At 32.9% G+C, this 20,619-nt stretch overlaps 9 non-coding genes across 9 annotated transcripts; all 9 read right to left on the bottom strand.

Moving 5' to 3' along the window:
• Window positions 1-424: 424 nt before the first annotated feature.
• TRNAR-CCU (transfer RNA arginine (anticodon CCU)) lies at window positions 425-497 on the bottom strand. Its single transcript has one exon. It is a non-coding gene; the product is annotated as a tRNA-Arg (tRNA).
• Window positions 498-3,411: 2,914 nt separating this feature from the next.
• Window positions 3,412-3,484, bottom strand: TRNAR-CCU (transfer RNA arginine (anticodon CCU)). The gene has a single exon. It is a non-coding gene; the product is annotated as a tRNA-Arg (tRNA).
• A 1,426-nt stretch (window positions 3,485-4,910) lies between these two features.
• On the bottom strand, window positions 4,911-4,983 carry TRNAR-CCU (transfer RNA arginine (anticodon CCU)). Its single transcript has one exon. It is a non-coding gene; the product is annotated as a tRNA-Arg (tRNA).
• Window positions 4,984-6,411: 1,428 nt separating this feature from the next.
• TRNAR-CCU (transfer RNA arginine (anticodon CCU)) lies at window positions 6,412-6,484 on the bottom strand. The gene has a single exon. It is a non-coding gene; the product is annotated as a tRNA-Arg (tRNA).
• A 3,452-nt stretch (window positions 6,485-9,936) lies between these two features.
• On the bottom strand, window positions 9,937-10,009 carry TRNAR-CCU (transfer RNA arginine (anticodon CCU)). Its single transcript has one exon. It is a non-coding gene; the product is annotated as a tRNA-Arg (tRNA).
• A 3,802-nt stretch (window positions 10,010-13,811) lies between these two features.
• On the bottom strand, window positions 13,812-13,884 carry TRNAR-CCU (transfer RNA arginine (anticodon CCU)). Its single transcript has one exon. It is a non-coding gene; the product is annotated as a tRNA-Arg (tRNA).
• Window positions 13,885-15,312: 1,428 nt separating this feature from the next.
• On the bottom strand, window positions 15,313-15,385 carry TRNAR-CCU (transfer RNA arginine (anticodon CCU)). Its single transcript has one exon. It is a non-coding gene; the product is annotated as a tRNA-Arg (tRNA).
• A 1,428-nt stretch (window positions 15,386-16,813) lies between these two features.
• TRNAR-CCU (transfer RNA arginine (anticodon CCU)) lies at window positions 16,814-16,886 on the bottom strand. The gene has a single exon. It is a non-coding gene; the product is annotated as a tRNA-Arg (tRNA).
• Window positions 16,887-19,501: 2,615 nt separating this feature from the next.
• Window positions 19,502-19,574, bottom strand: TRNAR-CCU (transfer RNA arginine (anticodon CCU)). Its single transcript has one exon. It is a non-coding gene; the product is annotated as a tRNA-Arg (tRNA).
• Between the last annotated feature and the right edge of the window lie 1,045 nt (window positions 19,575-20,619).

Here is a 20,619-nt window from a genome sequence, read left to right as displayed (position 1 = left end):
AAGGACTTCAAGAAACCCATCAGCAATTGCAATAGAAATTGTTATTTTGTAGCCACTCTGATATTAAATTGCAATTAAAACTTAATAGGTATGTTTTGGTATATATGGATTTTCTGCAATACCATTAAGACAGTCACCTGAATTGAAAAAAAGCATAACTTCTAGAATGAGAATGAGCAACAAAGGAACATGCATCCTAGATGGGACTTGAAGCCACTGTCCCAGGTGATAGTAAACTTTTCAGAAAACTAATCCACAGTGTCATTAGGATAAATGTCTGCTTTTAGATACTGGGCCATAATTTTGCAAGCTGAACAGTTCCGGATTGATAAGCAGATAAAAGTTTCTGGTGGAGCCATTTGTGCAGTATGAAGCAAGAATGAAAGGAACATCTCCAAAATTATTTTAAAGAAATAAAGCCTATCACCCCAGATGGGACTTGAACCCACAATCCCTGGCTTAGGAGGCCAGTGCCTTATCCATTAGGCCACTGGGGCTTAGTAACATCTTTGAGTGAAACTGATTTTTTCATTAGTATAATCATTAATTGTTGCAATATAGGAAAGCCATTTATTTGTGTTCTTTGCTTTACAAATCCCAGCATGAAATGTGATTGTACTATCCAGACCTAATAGTGTGGACCCTCATGTTACATTGCAGCAAAACAGATTGATGCATCTCTTTTACCAATAAAGAGGTAGTCTTTTGCATTCCATTTTGTTGACTAACTAAAGTAATTTTTACAGTGCATATGAACCAAAGCAGCTGTGTGTACTGGTACTTAAAAACAGTCATGTTTGTGTTTTTTTTCTGCCTTCATATCAGGATGTTCAGGAAGCAGATGATAATCATTAACTGATGAAATTAGAAAAAAAATTACATTTGCTTCAGGTGAGGCTTGAATTCACAACCTCAGAATTGCTCAACAGATACTGTCTTATAAGTACGGCGCACAGACCGATTGCGCCACAGGAGCACATGGACAAAGCACTTTATTTTTAGTTGAGGGATTTTAGCATCGAGTTGACTAAGTAAATTAACTTGGTTTATTAATTTTAAATTAGTTACTTTTTAAATCCACTAAACTACTGCACCCAATACTAAAGTACCTAATAAAAGTAATATTCTAATCATAAGGTAATCAATTATATTGTGCATTTGTGTTATTGCCCAGTTTTATGTATCCATAGGTGTATATTGCAATGAATTCATGCCATTATTGTACAGTACAATATTATCAAAATTGTAAAATAATTCCTGTTTATTTATCTTAAATAATATTTGCTATAGATATATGTAACTTTAATGTTGCATAGGGAAAATATACACTATAATACCAAAAAATGCAGTATCTTTAAATAAAAATAAGTTAAATCTCACTTGTGCTCTATATTTAAAGGTAAACATTGTTTTTTTGGTCTGAAGCACCTAAATTGTCAGTAAAGTCAGTGTCCAAAGAAATATAAAAGGCAGAAAATTACCCTTTTGATGACATGGATGAAAGGACTTCAAGAAACCCATCAGCAATTGCAATAGAAATTGTTATTTTGTAGCCACTCTGATATTAAATTGCAATTAAAACTTAATAGGTATGTTTTGGTATATATGGATTTTCTGCAATACCATTAAGACAGTCACCTGAATTGAAAAAAAGCATAACTTCTAGAATGAGAATGAGCAACAAAGGAACATGCATCCTAGATGGGACTTGAAGCCACTGTCCCAGGTGATAGTAAACTTTTCAGAAAACTAATCCACAATGTCATTAGGATAAATGTCTGCTTTTAGATACTGGGCCATAATTTTGCAAGCTGAACAGTTCTGGATTGATAAGCAGATAAAAGTTTCTGGTGGAGCCATTTGTGCAGTATGAAGCAAGAATGAAAGGAACATCTCCAAAATTATTTTAATGAAATAAAGCCTACCACCCCAGAAGGGACTTGAACCCACAATCCCTGGCTTAGGAGTCCAGTGCCTTATCCATTAGGCCACTGGGGCTTAGTAACATCTTTTCATTAGTATAATCATTAATTGTTGCGATATAGGAAAGCCGTTTATTTGTGTTCTTTGCTTTACAAATCCCAGCATGAAATGTGATTGTACTATCCAGACCTAATAGTGTGGACCCTCATGTTACATTGCAGCAAAACAGATTGATGCAACTCTTTTACCAATAAAGAGGAAGTCTTTTGCATTCCATTTTGTTGACTAACTAAAGTAATGTTTACAGTGCATATGAACCAAAGCAGCTGTGTGTACTGGTACCTTAAAAACAGTCATGTTTGAGTTTTTTTTTCTGCCTTCATATCAGGATGTTCAGGTAGCAGATGATAATCATTAACTGATGACATTAGAAAAAAAATTACATTTGCTCCAGGTGAGGCTTGAACTCGCAACGTCAGCATTGCTCAACAGATACTGTCTTATAAGTACCGCACACAGACCGATTGGGCCACAGGAGTAAATGGACAAAGCGCATTATTTTTAGTTGAGTGATTTTAGCATCGAGTTGACTAAGTAAATTAACTTGGTTTATTAATTTGAAATGAGTTACTTTTTAAATCCACTAAACTACTGCACCCAATACTAAAGTACCAAATAAAAGTAATATTCTAATTATAAGGTAATCAATTATACTGTGCATTTGTGTTATTGCCCAGTTTTATGTATCCATAGGTGTATATTGCAATGAATTCATGCCACTGTTGTACAGTACAATATTGTCAAAATTGTAAAATAATTCCTGTTTATTTATCTTAAATAATATTTGCTATAGATATATGTAACTTTAATGTTGCATAGGGAAAATATACACTATAATACCAAAAAATGCAGTATCTTTAAATAAAAATAAGTTAAATCTCACTTGTGCTCTATATTTAAAGGTAAACATTGTTTTTTTGGTCTGAAGCACCTAAATTGTCAGTAAAGTCAGTGTCCAAAGAAATATAAAAGGCAGAAAATTACCATTTTGATGACATGGATGAGAGGACTTCAAGAAACCCATCAACAATTGCAATAGAAATTGTTATTTTGTAGCCACTCTGATATTAAATTGCAATTAAAACTTAATAGGTATGTTTTGGTATATATGGATTTTCTGCAATACCATTAAGACAGTCACCTGAATTGAAAAAAAGCATAACTTCTAGAATGAGAATGAGCAACAAAGGAACATGCATCCTAGATGGGACTTGAAGCCACTGTCCCAGGTGATAGTAAACTTTTCAGAAAACTAATCCACAATGTCATTAGGATAAATGTCTGCTTTTAGATACTGGGCCATAATTTTGCAAGCTGAACAGTTCCGGATTGATAAGCAGATAAAAGTTTCTGGTGGAGCCATTTGTGCAGTATGAAGCAAGAATGAAAGGAATATCTCCAAAATTATTTTAATGAAATAAAGCCTACCACCCCAGATGGGACTTGAACCCACAATCCCTGGCTTAGGAGGCCAGTGCCTTATCCATTAGGCCACTGGGGCTTAGTAACATCTTTGAGTGAAACTGAATTTTTCATTAGTATAATCATTAATTGTTGCGATATAGGAAAGCCGTTTATTTGTGTTCTTTGCTTTACAAATCCCAGCATGAAATGTGATTGTACTATCCAGACCTAATAGTGTGGACCCTCATGTTACATTGCAGCAAAACAGATTGATGCATCTCTTTTACCAATAAAGAGGTAGTCTTTTGCATTCCATTTTGTTGACTAACTAAAGTAATGTTTACAGTGCATATGAACCAAAGCAGCTGTGTGTACTGGTACCTTAAAAACAGTCATGTTTGAGTTTTTTTTTCTGCCTTCATATCAGGATGTTCAGGTAGCAGATGATAATCATTAACTGATGACATTAGAAAAAAAATTACATTTGCTCCAGGTGAGGCTTCAACTCACAACCTCAGCATTGCTCAACAGATACTGTCTTATAAGTACCGCACACAGACCGATTGGGCCACAGGAGTAAATGGACAAAGCGCATTATTTTTAGTTGAGTGATTTTAGCATCGAGTTGACTAAGTAACTTAACTTGGTTTATTAATTTTAAATGAGTTACTTTTTAAATCCACTAAACTACTGCACCCAATACTAAAGTACCAAATAAAAGTAATATTCTAATTATAAGGTAATCAATTATATTGTGCATTTGTGTTATTGCCCAGATTTATGTATCCATATCCATTGCAATGAATTCATGCCACTGTTGTACAGTACAATATTATCAAAATTGTAAAATAATTCCTGTTTATTTATCTTAAATAATATTTGCTATAGATATATGTAACTTTAATGTTGCATAGGGAAAATATACACTATAATACCAAAAAATGCAGTATCTTTAAATAAAAATAAGTTAAATCTCACTTGTGCTCTATATTTAAAGGTAAACATTGTTTTTTTGGTCTGAAGCACCTAAATTGTCAGTAAAGTCAGTGTCCAAAGAAATATAAAAGGCAGAAAATTACCATTTTGATGACATGGATGAAAGGACTTCAAGAAACCCATCAGCAATTGCAATAGAAATTGTTATTTTGTAGCCACTCTGATATTAAATTGCAATTAAAACTTAATAGGTATGTTTTGGTATATATGGATTTTCTGCAATACCATTAAGACAGTCACCTGAATTGAAAAAAAGCATAACTTCTAGAATGAGAATGAGCAACAAAGGAACATGCATCCTAGATGGGACTTGAAGCCACTGTCCCAGGTGATAGTAAACTTTTCAGAAAACTAATCCACAGTGTCATTAGGATAAATGTCTGCTTTTAGATACTGGGCCATAATTTTGCAAGCTGAACAGTTCCGGATTGATAAGCAGATAAAAGTTTCTGGTGGAGCCATTTGTGCAGTATGAAGCAAGAATGAAAGGAACATCTCCAAAATTATTTTAAAGAAATAAAGCCTATCACCCCAGATGGGACTTGAACCCACAATCCCTGGCTTAGGAGGCCAGTGCCTTATCCATTAGGCCACTGGGGCTTAGTAACATCTTTGAGTGAAACTGATTTTTTCATTAGTATAATCATTAATTGTTGCAATATAGGAAAGCCATTTATTTGTGTTCTTTGCTTTACAAATCCCAGCATGAAATGTGATTGTACTATCCAGACCTAATAGTGTGGACCCTCATGTTACATTGCAGCAAAACAGATTGATGCATCTCTTTTACCAATAAAGAGGTAGTCTTTTGCATTCCATTTTGTTGACTAACTAAAGTAATTTTTACAGTGCATATGAACCAAAGCAGCTGTGTGTACTGGTACTTAAAAACAGTCATGTTTGTGTTTTTTTTCTGCCTTCATATCAGGATGTTCAGGAAGGAGATGATAATCATTAACTGATGAAATTAGAAAAAAAATTACATTTGCTTCAGGTGAGGCTTGAATTCACAACCTCAGGATTGCTCAACAGATACTGTCTTATAAGTACGGCGCACAGACCGATTGCGCCACAGGAGCACATGGACAAAGCACTTTATTTTTAGTTGAGGGATTTTAGCATCGAGTTGACTAAGTAAATTAACTTGGTTTATTAATTTTAAATTAGTTACTTTTTAAATCCACTAAACTACTGCACCCAATACTAAAGTACCTAATAAAAGTAATATTCTAATCATAAGGTAATCAATTATATTGTGCATTTGTGTTATTGCCCAGTTTTATGTATCCATAGGTGTATATTGCAATGAATTCATGCCATTATTGTACAGTACAATATTATCAAAATTGTAAAATAATTCCTGTTTATTTATCTTAAATAATATTTGCTATAGATATATGTAATTTTAATGTTGCATAGGGAAAATATACACTATAATACCAAAAAATGCAGTATCTTTAAATAAAAATAAGTTAAATCTCACTTGTGCTCTATATTTAAAGGTAAACATTGTTTTTTTGGTCTGAAGCACCTAAATTGTCAGTAAAGTCAGTGTCCAAAGAAATATAAAAGGCAGAAAATTACCCTTTTGATGACATGGATGAAAGGACTTCAAGAAACCCATCAGCAATTGCAATAGAAATTGTTATTTTGTAGCCACTCTGATATTAAATTGCAATTAAAACTTAATAGGTATGTTTTGGTATATATGGATTTTCTGCAATACCATTAAGACAGTCACCTGAATTGAAAAAAAGCATAACTTCTAGAATGAGAATGAGCAACAAAGGAACATGCATCCTAGATGGGACTTGAAGCCACTGTCCCAGGTGATAGTAAACTTTTCAGGAAACTAATCCACAATGTCATTAGGATAAATGTCTGCTTTTAGATACTGGGCCATAATTTTGCAAGCTGAACAGTTCAGGATTGATAAGCAGATAAAAGTTTCTGGTGGAGCCATTTGTGCAGTATGAAGCAAGAATGAAAGGAACATCTCCAAAATTATTTTAAAGAAATAAAGCCTATCACCCCAGATGGGACTTGAACCCAAAATCCCTGGCTTAGGAGGCCAGTGCCTTATCCATTAGGCCACTGGGGCTTAGTAACATCATTGAGTGAAACTGAATTTTTCATTAGTATAATCATTAATTGTTGCGATATAGGAAAGCCGTTTATTTGTGTTCTTTGTTTTACAAATCCCAGCACAGACCGATTGCGCCACATGAGCACATGGTCAAAGCGCATTATTTTTAGTTGAGTGATTTTAGCATCGAGTTGACTAAGTAAATTAACTTGGTTTATTCATTTTAAATTAGTTACTTTTTAAATCCACTAAACTACTGCACCCAATAATAAAGTACCTAATAAAAGTAATATTCTAATCATAAGGTAATCAATTATATTGTGCATTTGTGTTATTGCCCAGTTTTATGTATCCATAGGTGTATATTGCAATGAATTCATGCCATTGTTGTACAGTTCAATATTATCAAAATTGTAAAATAATTCCTGTTTATTTATCTTAAATAATATTTGCTATAGATATATGTAACTTTATTGTTGCATAGGGAAAATATACACTATAATACCAAAAAATGCAGTATCTTTAAATAAAAATAAGTTAAATCTCACTTGTGCTCTATATTTAAAGGTAAACATTGTTTTTTTGGTCTGAAGCACCTAAATTGTCAGTAAAGTCAGTGTCCAAAGAAATATAAAAAGCAGAAAATTACCCTTTTGATGACATGGATGAAAGGACTTCAAGAAACCCATCAGCAATTGCAATAGAAATTGTTATTTTGTAGCCACTCTGATATTAAATTGCAATTAAAACTTAATAGGTATGTTTTGGTATATATGGATTTTCTGCAATACCATTAAGACAGTCACCTGAATTGAAAAAAAGCATAACTTCTAGAATGAGAATGAGCAACAAAGGAACATGCATCCTAGATGGGACTTGAAGCCACTGTCCCAGGTGATAGTAAACTTTTCAGGAAACTAATCGTTTATTTGTGTTCTTTGCTTTACAAATACCAGCATAAAATGTGATTGTACTATCCAGACCTAATAGTGTGGACCCTCATGTTACATTGCAGCAAAACAGATTGATGCAACTCTTTTACCAATAAAGAGGTAGTCTTTTGCATTCCATTTTGTTGACTAACTAAAGTAATGTTTACACTGCATATGAACCAAAGCAGCTGTGTGTACTGGTACTTAAAAACAGTCATGTTTGTGTTTTTTTTCTGCCTTCATATCAGGATGTTCAGGAAGCAGATGATAATCATTAACTGATGACATTAGAAAAAAAATTACATTTGCTCCAGGTGAGGCTTGAACTCACAACCTCAGCATTGCTCAACAGATACTGTCTTTTAAGTTCTGCGCACAGACCGATTGCGCCACAGGAGCACATGGTCAAAGTGCATTATTTTTAGTTGAGTGATTTTAGCATCGAGTTGACTAAGTAAATTAACTTGGTTTATTCATTTTAAATTAGTTACTTTTTAAATCCACTAAACTACTGCACCCAATAATAAAGTACCTAAAAAAAGTAATATTCTAATCATAAGGTAATCAATTATATTGTGCATTTGTGTTATTGCCCAGTTTTATGTATCCATAGGTGTATATTGCAATGAATTCATGCCATTGTTGTACAGTTCAATATTATCAAAATTGTAAAATAATTCCTGTTTTTTTATCTTAAATAATATTTGCTATAGATATATGTAACTTTAATGTTGCATAGGGAAAATATACACTATAATACCAAAAAATGCAGTATCTTTAAATAAAAATAAGTTAAATCTCACTTGTGCTCTATATTTAAAGAAAAACATTGTTTTTTTGGTCTGAAGCACCTAAATTGTCAGTAAAGTCAGTGTCCAAAGAAATATAAAAGGCAGAAAATTACCCTTTTGATGACATGGATGAAAGGACTTCAAGAAACCCATCAGCAATTGCAATAGAAATTGTTATTTTGTAGCCACTCTGATATTAAATTGCAATTAAAACTTAATAGGTATGTTTTGGTATATATGGATTTTCTGCAATACCATTAAGACAGTCACCTGAATTGAAAAAAAGCATAACTTCTAGAATGAGAATGAGCAACAAAGGAACATGCATCCTAGATGGGACTTGAAGCCACTGTCCCAGGTGATAGTAAACTTTTCAGGAAACTAATCGTTTATTTGTGTTCTTTGCTTTACAAATACCAGCATAAAATGTGATTGTACTATCCAGACCTAATAGTGTGGACCCTCATGTTACATTGCAGCAAAACAGATTGATGCAACTCTTTTACCAATAAAGAGGTAGTCTTTTGCATTCCATTTTGTTGACTAACTAAAGTAATGTTTACACTGCATATGAACCAAAGCAGCTGTGTGTACTGGTACTTAAAAACAGTCATGTTTGTGTTTTTTTTCTGCCTTCATATCAGGATGTTCAGGAAGCCGATGATAATCATTAACTGATGACATTAGAAAAAAAATTACATTTGCTCCAGGTGAGGCTTGAACTCACAACCTCAGCATTGCTCAACAGATACTGTCTTTTAAGTTCTGCGCACAGACCGATTGCGCCACAGGAGCACATGGTCAAAGTGCATTATTTTTAGTTGAGTGATTTTAGCATTGAGTTGACTAAGTAAATTAACTTGGTTTATTCATTTTAAATTAGTTACTTTTTAAATCCACTAAACTACTGCACCCAATAATAAAGTACCTAAAAAAAGTAATTTTCTAATCATAAGGTAATCAATTATATTGTGCATTTGTGTTATTGCCCAGTTTTATGTATCCATAGGTGTATATTGCAATGAATTCATGCCATTGTTGTACAGTTCAATATTATCAAAATTGTAAAATAATTCCTGTTTATTTATCTTAAATAATATTTGCTATAGATATATGTAACTTTAATGTTGCATAGGGAAAATATACACTATAATACCAAAAAATGCAGTATCTTTAAATAAAAATAAGTTAAATCTCACTTGTGCTCTATATTTAAAGGTAAACATTGTTTTTTTGGTCTGAAGCACCTAAATTGTCAGTAAAGTCAGTGTCCAAAGAAATATAAAAAGCAGAAAATTACCCTTTTGATGACATGGATGAAAGGACTTCAAGAAACCCATCAGCAATTGCAATAGAAATTGTTATTTTGTAGCCACTCTGATATTAAATTGCAATTAAAACTTAATAGGTATGTTTTGGTATATATGGATTTTCTGCAATACCATTAAGACAGTCACCTGAATTGAAAAAAAGCATAACTTCTAGAATGAGAATGAGCAACAAAGGAACATGCATCCTAGATGGGACTTGAAGCCACTGTCCCAGGTGATAGTAAACTTTTCAGGAAACTAATCCACAATGTCATTAGGATAAATGTCTGCTTTTAGATACTGGGCCATAATTTTGCAAGCTGAACAGTACCGGATTGTTAAGCAGATAAAAGTTTATGATGGAGCCATTTGTGCAGTATGAAGCAAGAATGAAAGGAACATCTCCAAAATTATTTTAAAGAAATAAAGCCTATCACCCCAGATGGGACTTGAACCCACAATCCCTGGCTTAGGAGGCCAGTGCCTTATCCATTAGGCCACTGGGGCTTAGTAACATCTTTGAGTGAAACTGAATTTTTCATTAGTATAATCATTAATTGTTGCGATATAGGAAAGCCGTTTATTTGTGTTCTTTGCTTTACAAATCCCAGCATGAAATGTGATTGTACTATCCAGACCTAATAGTGTGGACCCTCATGTTACATTGTAGCAAAACAGATTGATGCAACTCTTTTACCAATAAAGAGGTAGTCTTTTGCATTCCATTTTGTTGACTAACTAAAGTAATGTTTACACTGCATATGAACCAAAGCAGCTGTGTGTACTGGTACTTAAAAACAGTCATGTTTGTGTTTTTTTTCTGCCTTCATATCAGGATGTTCAGGAAGCAGATGATAATCATTAACTGATGACATTAGAAAAAAAATTACATTTGCTCCAGGTGAGGCTTGAACTCACAACCTCAGCATTGCTCAACAGATACTGTCTTTTAAGTTCTGCGCACAGACCGATTGCACCACAGGAGCACATGGTCAAAGCGCATTATTTTTAGTTGAGTGATTTTAGCATCGAGTTGACTAAGTAAATTAACTTGGTTTATTCATTTTAAATTAGTTACTTTTTAAATCCACTAAACTACTGCACCCAATAATAAAGTACCTAATAAAAGTAATATTCTAATCATAAGGTAATCAATTATATTGTGCATTTGTGTTATTGCCCAGTTTTATGTATCCATAGGTGTATATTGCAATGAATTCATGCCACTGTTGTACAGTTCAATATTATCAAAATTGTAAAATAATTCCTGTTTATTTATCTTAAATAATATTTGCTATAGATATATGTAACTTTAATGTTGCATAGGGAAAATATACACTATAATACCAAAAAATGCAGTATCTTTAAATAAAAATAAGTTAAATCTCACTTGTGCTCTATATTTAAAGGTAAACATTGTTTTTTTGGTCTGAAGCACCTAAATTGTCAGTAAAGTCAGTGTCCAAAGAAATATAAAAAGCAGAAAATTACCCTTTTGATGACATGGATGAAAGGACTTCAAGAAACCCATCAGCAATTGCCATAGACATTGTTATTTTGTAGCCACTCTGATATTAAATTGCAATTAAAACTTAATAGGTATGTTTTGGTATATATGGATTTTCTGCAATACCATTAAGACAGTCACCTGAATTGAAAAAAAGCATAACTTCTAGAATGAGAATGAGCAACAAAGGAACATGCATCCTAGATGGGACTTGAAGCCACTGTCCCAGGTGATAGTAAACTTTTCAGGAAACTAATCGTTTATTTGTGTTCTTTGCTTTACAAATACCAGCATAAAATGTGATTGTACTATCCAGACCTAATAGTGTGGACCCTCATGTTACATTGCAGCAAAACAGATTGATGCAACTCTTTTACCAATAAAGAGGTAGTCTTTTGCATTCCATTTTGTTGACTAACTAAAGTAATGTTTACACTGCATATGAACCAAAGCAGCTGTGTGTACTGGTACTTAAAAACAGTCATGTTTGTGTTTTTTTTCTGCCTTCATATCAGGATGTTCAGGAAGCAGATGATAATCATTAACTGATGACATTAGAAAAAAAATTACATTTGCTCCAGGTGAGGCTTGAACTCACAACCTCAGCATTGCTCAACAGATACTGTCTTTTAAGTTCTGCGCACAGACCGATTGCGCCACAGGAGCACATGGTCAAAGTGCATTATTTTTAGTTGAGTGATTTTAGCATCGAGTTGACTAAGTAAATTAACTTGGTTTATTCATTTTAAATTAGTTACTTTTTAAATCCACTAAACTACTGCACCCAATAATAAAGTACCTAAAAAAAGTAATATTCTAATCATAAGGTAATCAATTATATTGTGCATTTGTGTTATTGCCCAGTTTTATGTATCCATAGGTGTATATTGCAATGAATTCATGCCATTGTTGTACAGTTCAATATTATCAAAATTGTAAAATAATTCCTGTTTTTTTATCTTAAATAATATTTGCTATAGATATATGTAACTTTAATGTTGCATAGGGAAAATATACACTATAATACCAAAAAATGCAGTATCTTTAAATAAAAATAAGTTAAATCTCACTTGTGCTCTATATTTAAAGGTAAACATTGTTTTTTTGGTCTGAAGCACCTAAATTGTCAGTAAAGTCAGTGTCCAAAGAAATATAAAAGGCAGAAAATTACCCTTTTGATGACATGGATGAAAGGACTTCAAGAAACCCATCAGCAATTGCAATAGAAATTGTTATTTTGTAGCCACTCTGATATTAAATTGCAATTAAAACTTAATAGGTATGTTTTGGTATATATGGATTTTCTGCAATACCATTAAGACAGTCACCTGAATTGAAAAAAAGCATAACTTCTAGAATGAGAATGAGCAACAAAGGAACATGCATCCTAGATGGGACTTGAAGCCACTGTCCCAGGTGATAGTAAACTTTTCAGGAAACTAATCGTTTATTTGTGTTCTTTGCTTTACAAATACCAGCATAAAATGTGATTGTACTATCCAGACCTAATAGTGTGGACCCTCATGTTACATTGCAGCAAAACAGATTGATGCAACTCTTTTACCAATAAAGAGGTAGTCTTTTGCATTCCATTTTGTTGACTAACTAAAGTAATGTTTACACTGCATATGAACCAAAGCAGCTGTGTGTACTGGTACTTAAAAACAGTCATGTTTGTGTTTTTTTTCTGCCTTCATATCAGGATGTTCAGGAAGCCGATGATAATCATTAACTGATGACATTAGAAAAAAAATTACATTTGCTCCAGGTGAGGCTTGAACTCACAACCTCAGCATTGCTCAACAGATACTGTCTTTTAAGTTCTGCGCACAGACCGATTGCGCCACAGGAGCACATGGTCAAAGTGCATTATTTTTAGTTGAGTGATTTTAGCATCGAGTTGACTAAGTAAATTAACTTGGTTTATTCATTTTAAATTAGTTACTTTTTAAATCCACTAAACTACTGCACCCAATAATAAAGTACCTAAAAAAAGTAATTTTCTAATCATAAGGTAATCAATTATATTGTGCATTTGTGTTATTGCCCAGTTTTATGTATCCATAGGTGTATATTGCAATGAATTCATGCCATTGTTGTACAGTTCAATATTATCAAAATTGTAAAATAATTCCTGTTTATTTATCTTAAATAATATTTGCTATAGATATATGTAACTTTAATGTTGCATAGGGAAAATATACACTATAATACCAAAAAATGCAGTATCTTTAAATAAAAATAAGTTAAATCTCACTTGTGCTCTATATTTAAAGGTAAACATTGTTTTTTTGGTCTGAAGCACCTAAATTGTCAGTAAAGTCAGTGTCCAAAGAAATATAAAAAGCAGAAAATTACCCTTTTGATGACATGGATGAAAGGACTTCAAGAAACCCATCAGCAATTGCAATAGAAATTGTTATTTTGTAGCCACTCTGATATTAAATTGCAATTAAAACTTAATAGGTATGTTTTGGTATATATGGATTTTCTGCAATACCATTAAGACAGTCACCTGAATTGAAAAAAAGCATAACTTCTAGAATGAGAATGAGCAACAAAGGAACATGCATCCTAGATGGGACTTGAAGCCACTGTCCCAGGTGATAGTAAACTTTTCAGGAAACTAATCCACAATGTCATTAGGATAAATGTCTGCTTTTAGATACTGGGCCATAATTTTGCAAGCTGAACAGTACCGGATTGTTAAGCAGATAAAAGTTTATGATGGAGCCATTTGTGCAGTATGAAGCAAGAATGAAAGGAACATCTCCAAAATTATTTTAAAGAAATAAAGCCTATCACCCCAGATGGGACTTGAACCCACAATCCCTGGCTTAGGAGGCCAGTGCCTTATCCATTAGGCCACTGGGGCTTAGTAACATCTTTGAGTGAAACTGAATTTTTCATTAGTATAATCATTAATTGTTGCGATATAGGAAAGCCGTTTATTTGTGTTCTTTGCTTTACAAATCCCAGCATGAAATGTGATTGTACTATCCAGACCTAATAGTGTGGACCCTCATGTTACATTGTAGCAAAACAGATTGATGCAACTCTTTTACCAATAAAGAGGTAGTCTTTTGCATTCCATTTTGTTGACTAACTAAAGTAATGTTTACACTGCATATGAACCAAAGCAGCTGTGTGTACTGGTACTTAAAAACAGTCATGTTTGTGTTTTTTTTCTGCCTTCATATCAGGATGTTCAGGAAGCAGATGATAATCATTAACTGATGACATTAGAAAAAAAATTACATTTGCTCCAGGTGAGGCTTGAACTCACAACCTCAGCATTGCTCAACAGATACTGTCTTTTAAGTTCTGCGCACAGACCGATTGCACCACAGGAGCACATGGTCAAAGCGCATTATTTTTAGTTGAGTGATTTTAGCATCGAGTTGACTAAGTAAATTAACTTGGTTTATTCATTTTAAATTAGTTACTTTTTAAATCCACTAAACTACTGCACCCAATAATAAAGTACCTAATAAAAGTAATATTCTAATCATAAGGTAATCAATTATATTGTGCATTTGTGTTATTGCCCAGTTTTATGTATCCATAGGTGTATATTGCAATGAATTCATGCCACTGTTGTACAGTTCAATATTATCAAAATTGTAAAATAATTCCTGTTTATTTATCTTAAATAATATTTGCTATAGATATATGTAACTTTAATGTTGCATAGGGAAAATATACACTATAATACCAAAAAATGCAGTATCTTTAAATAAAAATAAGTTAAATCTCACTTGTGCTCTATATTTAAAGGTAAACATTGTTTTTTTGGTCTGAAGCACCTAAATTGTCAGTAAAGTCAGTGTCCAAAGAAATATAAAAAGCAGAAAATTACCCTTTTGATGACATGGATGAAAGGACTTCAAGAAACCCATCAGCAATTGCCATAGACATTGTTATTTTGTAGCCACTCTGATATTAAATTGCAATTAAAACTTAATAGGTATGTTTTGGTATATATGGATTTTCTGCAATACCATTAAGACAGTCACCTGAATTGAAAAAAAGCATAACTTCTAGAATGAGAATGAGCAACAAAGGAACATGCATCCTAGATGGGACTTGAAGCCACTGTCCCAGGTGATAGTAAACTTTTCAGGAAACTAATCCACAATGTCATTAGGATAAATGTCTGCTTTTAGATACTGGGCCATAATTTTGCAAGCTGAACAGTTCAGGATTGATAAGCAGATAAAAGTTTCTGGTGGAGCCATTTGTGCAGTATGAAGCAAGAATGAAAGGAACATCTCCAAAATTATTTTAAAGAAATAAAGCCTATCACCCCAGATGGGACTTGAACCCACAATCCCTGGCTTAGGAGGCCAGTGCCTTATCCATTAGGCCACTGGGGCTTAGTAACATCTTTGAGTGAAACTGAATTTTTCATTAGTATAATCATTAATTGTTGCGATATAGGAAAGCCGTTTATTTGTGTTCTTTGCTTTACAAATCCCAGCATGAAATGTGATTGTACTATCCAGACCTAATAGTGTGGACCCTCATGTTACATTGTAGCAAAACAGATTGATGCAACTCTTTTACCAATAAAGAGGTAGTCTTTTGCATTCCATTTTGTTGACTAACTAAAGTAATGTTTACACTGCATATGAACCAAAGCAGCTGTGTGTACTGGTACTTAAAAACAGTCATGTTTGTGTTTTTTTTCTGCCTTCATATCAGGATGTTCAGGAAGCAGATGATAATCATTAACTGATGACATTAGAAAAAAAATTACATTTGCTCCAGGTGAGGCTTGAACTCACAACCTCAGCATTGCTCAACAGATACTGTCTTTTAAGTTCTGCGCACAGACCGATTGCGCCACAGGAGCACATGGTCAAAGTGCATTATTTTTAGTTGAGTGATTTTAGCATCGAGTTGACTAAGTAAATTAACTTGGTTTATTCATTTTAAATTAGTTACTTTTTAAATCCACTAAACTACTGCACCCAATAATAAAGTACCTAAAAAAAGTAATATTCTAATCATAAGGTAATCAATTATATTGTGCATTTGTGTTATTGCCCAGTTTTATGTATCCATAGGTGTATATTGCAATGAATTCATGCCATTGTTGTACAGTTCAATATTATCAAAATTGTAAAATAATTCCTGTTTTTTTATCTTAAATAATATTTGCTATAGATATATGTAACTTTAATGTTGCATAGGGAAAATATACACTATAATACCAAAAAATGCAGTATCTTTAAATAAAAATAAGTTAAATCTCACTTGTGCTCTATATTTAAAGGTAAACATTGTTTTTTTGGTCTGAAGCACCTAAATTGTCAGTAAAGTCAGTGTCCAAAGAAATATAAAAGGCAGAAAATTACCCTTTTGATGACAAGGATGAAAGGACTTCAAGAAACCCATCAGCAATTGCAATAGAAATTGTTATTTTGTAGCCACTCTGATATTAAATTGCAATTAAAACTTAATAGGTATGTTTTGGTATATATGGATTTTCTGCAATACCATTAAGACAGTCACCTGAATTGAAAAAAAGCATAACTTCTAGAATGAGAATGAGCAACAAAGGAACATGCATCCTAGATGGGACTTGAAGCCACTGTCCCAGGTGATAGTAAACTTTTCAGGAAACTAATCCACAATGTCATTAGGATAAATGTCTGCTTTTAGATACTGGGCCATAATTTTGCAAGCTGAACAGTTCAGGATTGATAAGCATATAAAAGTTTCTGGTGGAGCCATTTGTGCAGTATGAAGCAAGAATGAAAGGAACATCTCCAAAATTATTTTAAAGAAATAAAGCCTATCACCCCAGATGGGACTTGAACCCACAATCCCTGGCTTAGGAGGCCAGTGCTTTATCCATTAGGCCACTGGGGCTTAGTAACATCTTTGAGTGAAACTGAATTTTTCATTAGTATAATCATTAATTGTTGCGATATAGGAAAGCCGTTTATTTGTGTTCTTTGCTTTACAAATCCCAGCATGAAATGTGATTGTACTATCCAGACCTAATAGTGTGGACCCTCATGTTACATTGTAGCAAAACAGATTGATGCAACTCTTTTACCAATAAAGAGGTAGTCTTTTGCATTCCATTTTGTTGACTAACTAAAGTAATGTTTACACTGCATATGAACCAAAGCAGCTGTGTGTACTGGTACTTAAAAACAGTCATGTTTGTGTTTTTTTTCTGCCTTCATATCAGGATGTTCAGGAAGCAGATGATAATCATTAACTGATGACATTAGAAAAAAAATTACATTTGCTCCAGGTGAGGCTTGAACTCACAACCTCAGCATTGCTCAACAGATACTGTCTTTTAAGTTCTGCGCACAGACCGATTGCACCACAGGAGCACATGGTCAAAGCGCATTATTTTTAGTTGAGTGATTTTAGCATCGAGTTGACTAAGTAAATTAACTTGGTTTATTCATTTTAAATTAGTTACTTTTTAAATCCACTAAACTACTGCACCCAATAATAAAGTACCTAATAAAAGTAATATTCTAATCATAAGGTAATCAATTATATTGTGCATTTGTGTTATTGCCCAGTTTTATGTATCCATAGGTGTATATTGCAATGAATTCATGCCACTGTTGTACAGTTCAATATTATCAAAATTGTAAAATAATTCCTGTTTATTTATCTTAAATAATATTTGCTATAGATATATGTAACTTTAATGTTGCATAGGGAAAATATACACTATAATACCAAAAAATGCAGTATCTTTAAATAAAAATAAGTTAAATCTCACTTGTGCTCTATATTTAAAGGTAAACATTGTTTTTTTGGTCTGAAGCACCTAAATTGTCAGTAAAGTCAGTGTCCAAAGAAATATAAAAAGCAGAAAATTACCCTTTTGATGACATGGATGAAAGGACTTCAAGAAACCTATCAGCAATTGCAATAGAAATTGTTATTTTGTAGCCACTCTGATATTAAATTGCAATTAAAACTTAATAGGTATGTTTTGGTATATATGGATTTTCTGCAATACCATTAAGACAGTCACCTGAATTGAAAAAAAGCATAACTTCTAGAATGAGAATGAGCAACAAAGGAACATGCATCCTAGATGGGACTTGAAGCCACTGTCCCAGGTGATAGTAAACTTTTCAGGAAACTAATCGTTTATTTGTGTTCTTTGCTTTACAAATACCAGCATGAAATGTGATTGTACTATCCAGACCTAATAGTGTGGACCCTCATGTTACATTGCAGCAAAACAGATTGATGCAACTCTTTTACCAATAAAGAGGTAGTCTTTTGCATTCCATTTTGTTGACTAACTAAAGTAATGTTTACACTGCATATGAACCAAAGCAGCTGTGTGTACTGGTACTTAAAAACAGTCATGTTTGTGTTTTTTCTCTGCCTTCATATCAGGATGTTCAGAAAGCAGATGATAATCATTAACTGATGACATTAGAAAAAAAATTACATTTGCTCCAGGTGAGGCTTGAACTCACAACCTCAGCATTGCTCAACAGATACTGTCTTTTAAGTTCTGCGCACAGACCGATTGCACCACAGGAGCACATGGTCAAAGTGCTTTATTTTTAGTTGAGTGATTTTAGCATCGAGTTGACTAAGTAAATTAACTTGGTTTATTCATTTTAAATTAGTTACTTTTTAAATCCACTAAACTACTGCACCCAATAATAAAGTACCTAAAAAAAGTAATATTCTAATCATAAGGTAATCAATTATATTGTGCATTTGTGTTATTGCCCAGTTTTATGTATCCATAGGTGTATATTGCAATGAATTCATGCCATTGTTGTACAGTTCAATATTATCAAAATTGTAAAATAATTCCTGTTTATTTATCTTAAATAATATTTGCTATAGATATATGTAACTTTAATGTTGCATAGGGAAAATATACACTATAATACCAAAAAATGCAGTATCTTTAAATAAAAATAAGTTAAATCTCACTTGTGCTCTATATTTAAAGGTAAACATTGTTTTTTTGGTCTGAAGCACCTAAATTGTCAGTAAAGTCAGTGTCCAAAGAAATATAAAAAGCAGAAAATTACCCTTTTGATGACATGGATGAAAGGACTTCAAGAAACCCATCAGCAATTGCAATAGAAATTGTTATTTTGTAGCCACTCTGATATTAAATTGCAATTAAAACTTAATAGGTATGTTTTGGTATATATGGATTTTCTGCAATACCATTAAGACAGTCACCTGAATTGAAAAAAAGCATAACTTCTAGAATGAGAATGAGCAACAAAGGAACATGCATCCTAGATGGGACTTGAAGCCACTGTCCCAGGTGATAGTAAACTTTTCAGGAAACTAATCCACAATGTCATTAGGATAAATGTCTGCTTTTAGATACTGGGCCATAATTTTGCAAGCTGAACAGTTCAGGATTGATAAGCAGATAAAAGTTTCTGGTGGAGCCATTTGTGCAGTATGAAGCAAGAATGAAAGGAACATCTCCAAAATTATTTTAAAGAAATAAAGCAAATCACCCCAGATGGGACTTGAACCCACAATCCCTGGCTTAGGAGGCCAGTGCCTTATCCATTAGGCCACTGGGACTTAGTACCATCTTTGAGTGAAACTGAATTTTTCATTAGTATAATCATTAATTGTTGCGATATAGGAAAGCCGTTTATTTGTGTTCTTTGTTTTACAAATCCCAGCACAGACCGATTGCGCCACATGAGCACATGGTCAAAGCGCATTATTTTTAGTTGAGTGATTTTAGCATCGAGTTGACTAAGTAAATTAACTTGGTTTATTCATTTTAAATTAGTTACTTTTTAAATCCACTAAACTACTGCACCCAATAATAAAGTACCTAATAAAAGTAATATTCTAATCATAAGGTAATCAATTATATTGTGCATTTGTGTTATTGCCCAGTTTTATGTATCCATAGGTGTATATTGCAATGAATTCATGCCATTGTTGTACAGTTCAATATTATCAAAATTGTAAAATAATTCCTGTTTATTTATCTTAAATAATATTTGCTATAGATATATGTAACTTTATTGTTGCATAGGGAAAATATACACTATAATACCAAAAAATGCAGTATCTTTAAATAAAAATAAGTTAAATCTCACTTGTGCTCTATATTTAAAGGTAAACATTGTTTTTTTGGTCTGAAGCACCTAAATTGTCAGTAAAGTCAGTGTCCAAAGAAATATAAAAAGCAGAAAATTACCCTTTTGATGACATGGATGAAAGGACTTCAAGAAACCCATCAGCAATTGCAATAGAAATTGTTATTTTGTAGCCACTCTGATATTAAATTGCAATTAAAACTTAATAGGTATGTTTTGGTATATATGGATTTTCTGCAATACCATTAAGACAGTCACCTGAATTGAAAAAAAGCATAACTTCTAGAATGAGAATGAGCAACAAAGGAACATGCATCCTAGATGGGACTTGAAGCCACTGTCCCAGGTGATAGTAAACTTTTCAGGAAACTAATCGTTTATTTGTGTTCTTTGCTTTACAAATACCAGCATAAAATGTGATTGTACTATCCAGACCTAATAGTGTGGACCCTCATGTTACATTGCAGCAAAACAGATTGATGCAACTCTTTTACCAATAAAGAGGTAGTCTT

The sequence above is a fragment of the Taudactylus pleione genome, unplaced genomic scaffold (genome assembly GCF_031769625.1).
Source record: "Taudactylus pleione unplaced genomic scaffold, aTauple2 ptg000473l, whole genome shotgun sequence".
NCBI classification, from domain to species: Eukaryota; Metazoa; Chordata; class Amphibia; order Anura; family Myobatrachidae; genus Taudactylus; species Taudactylus pleione.
Note: the sequence above shows the minus strand (reverse complement) of the source record. Positions and strands in the feature narration are given on the sequence as shown.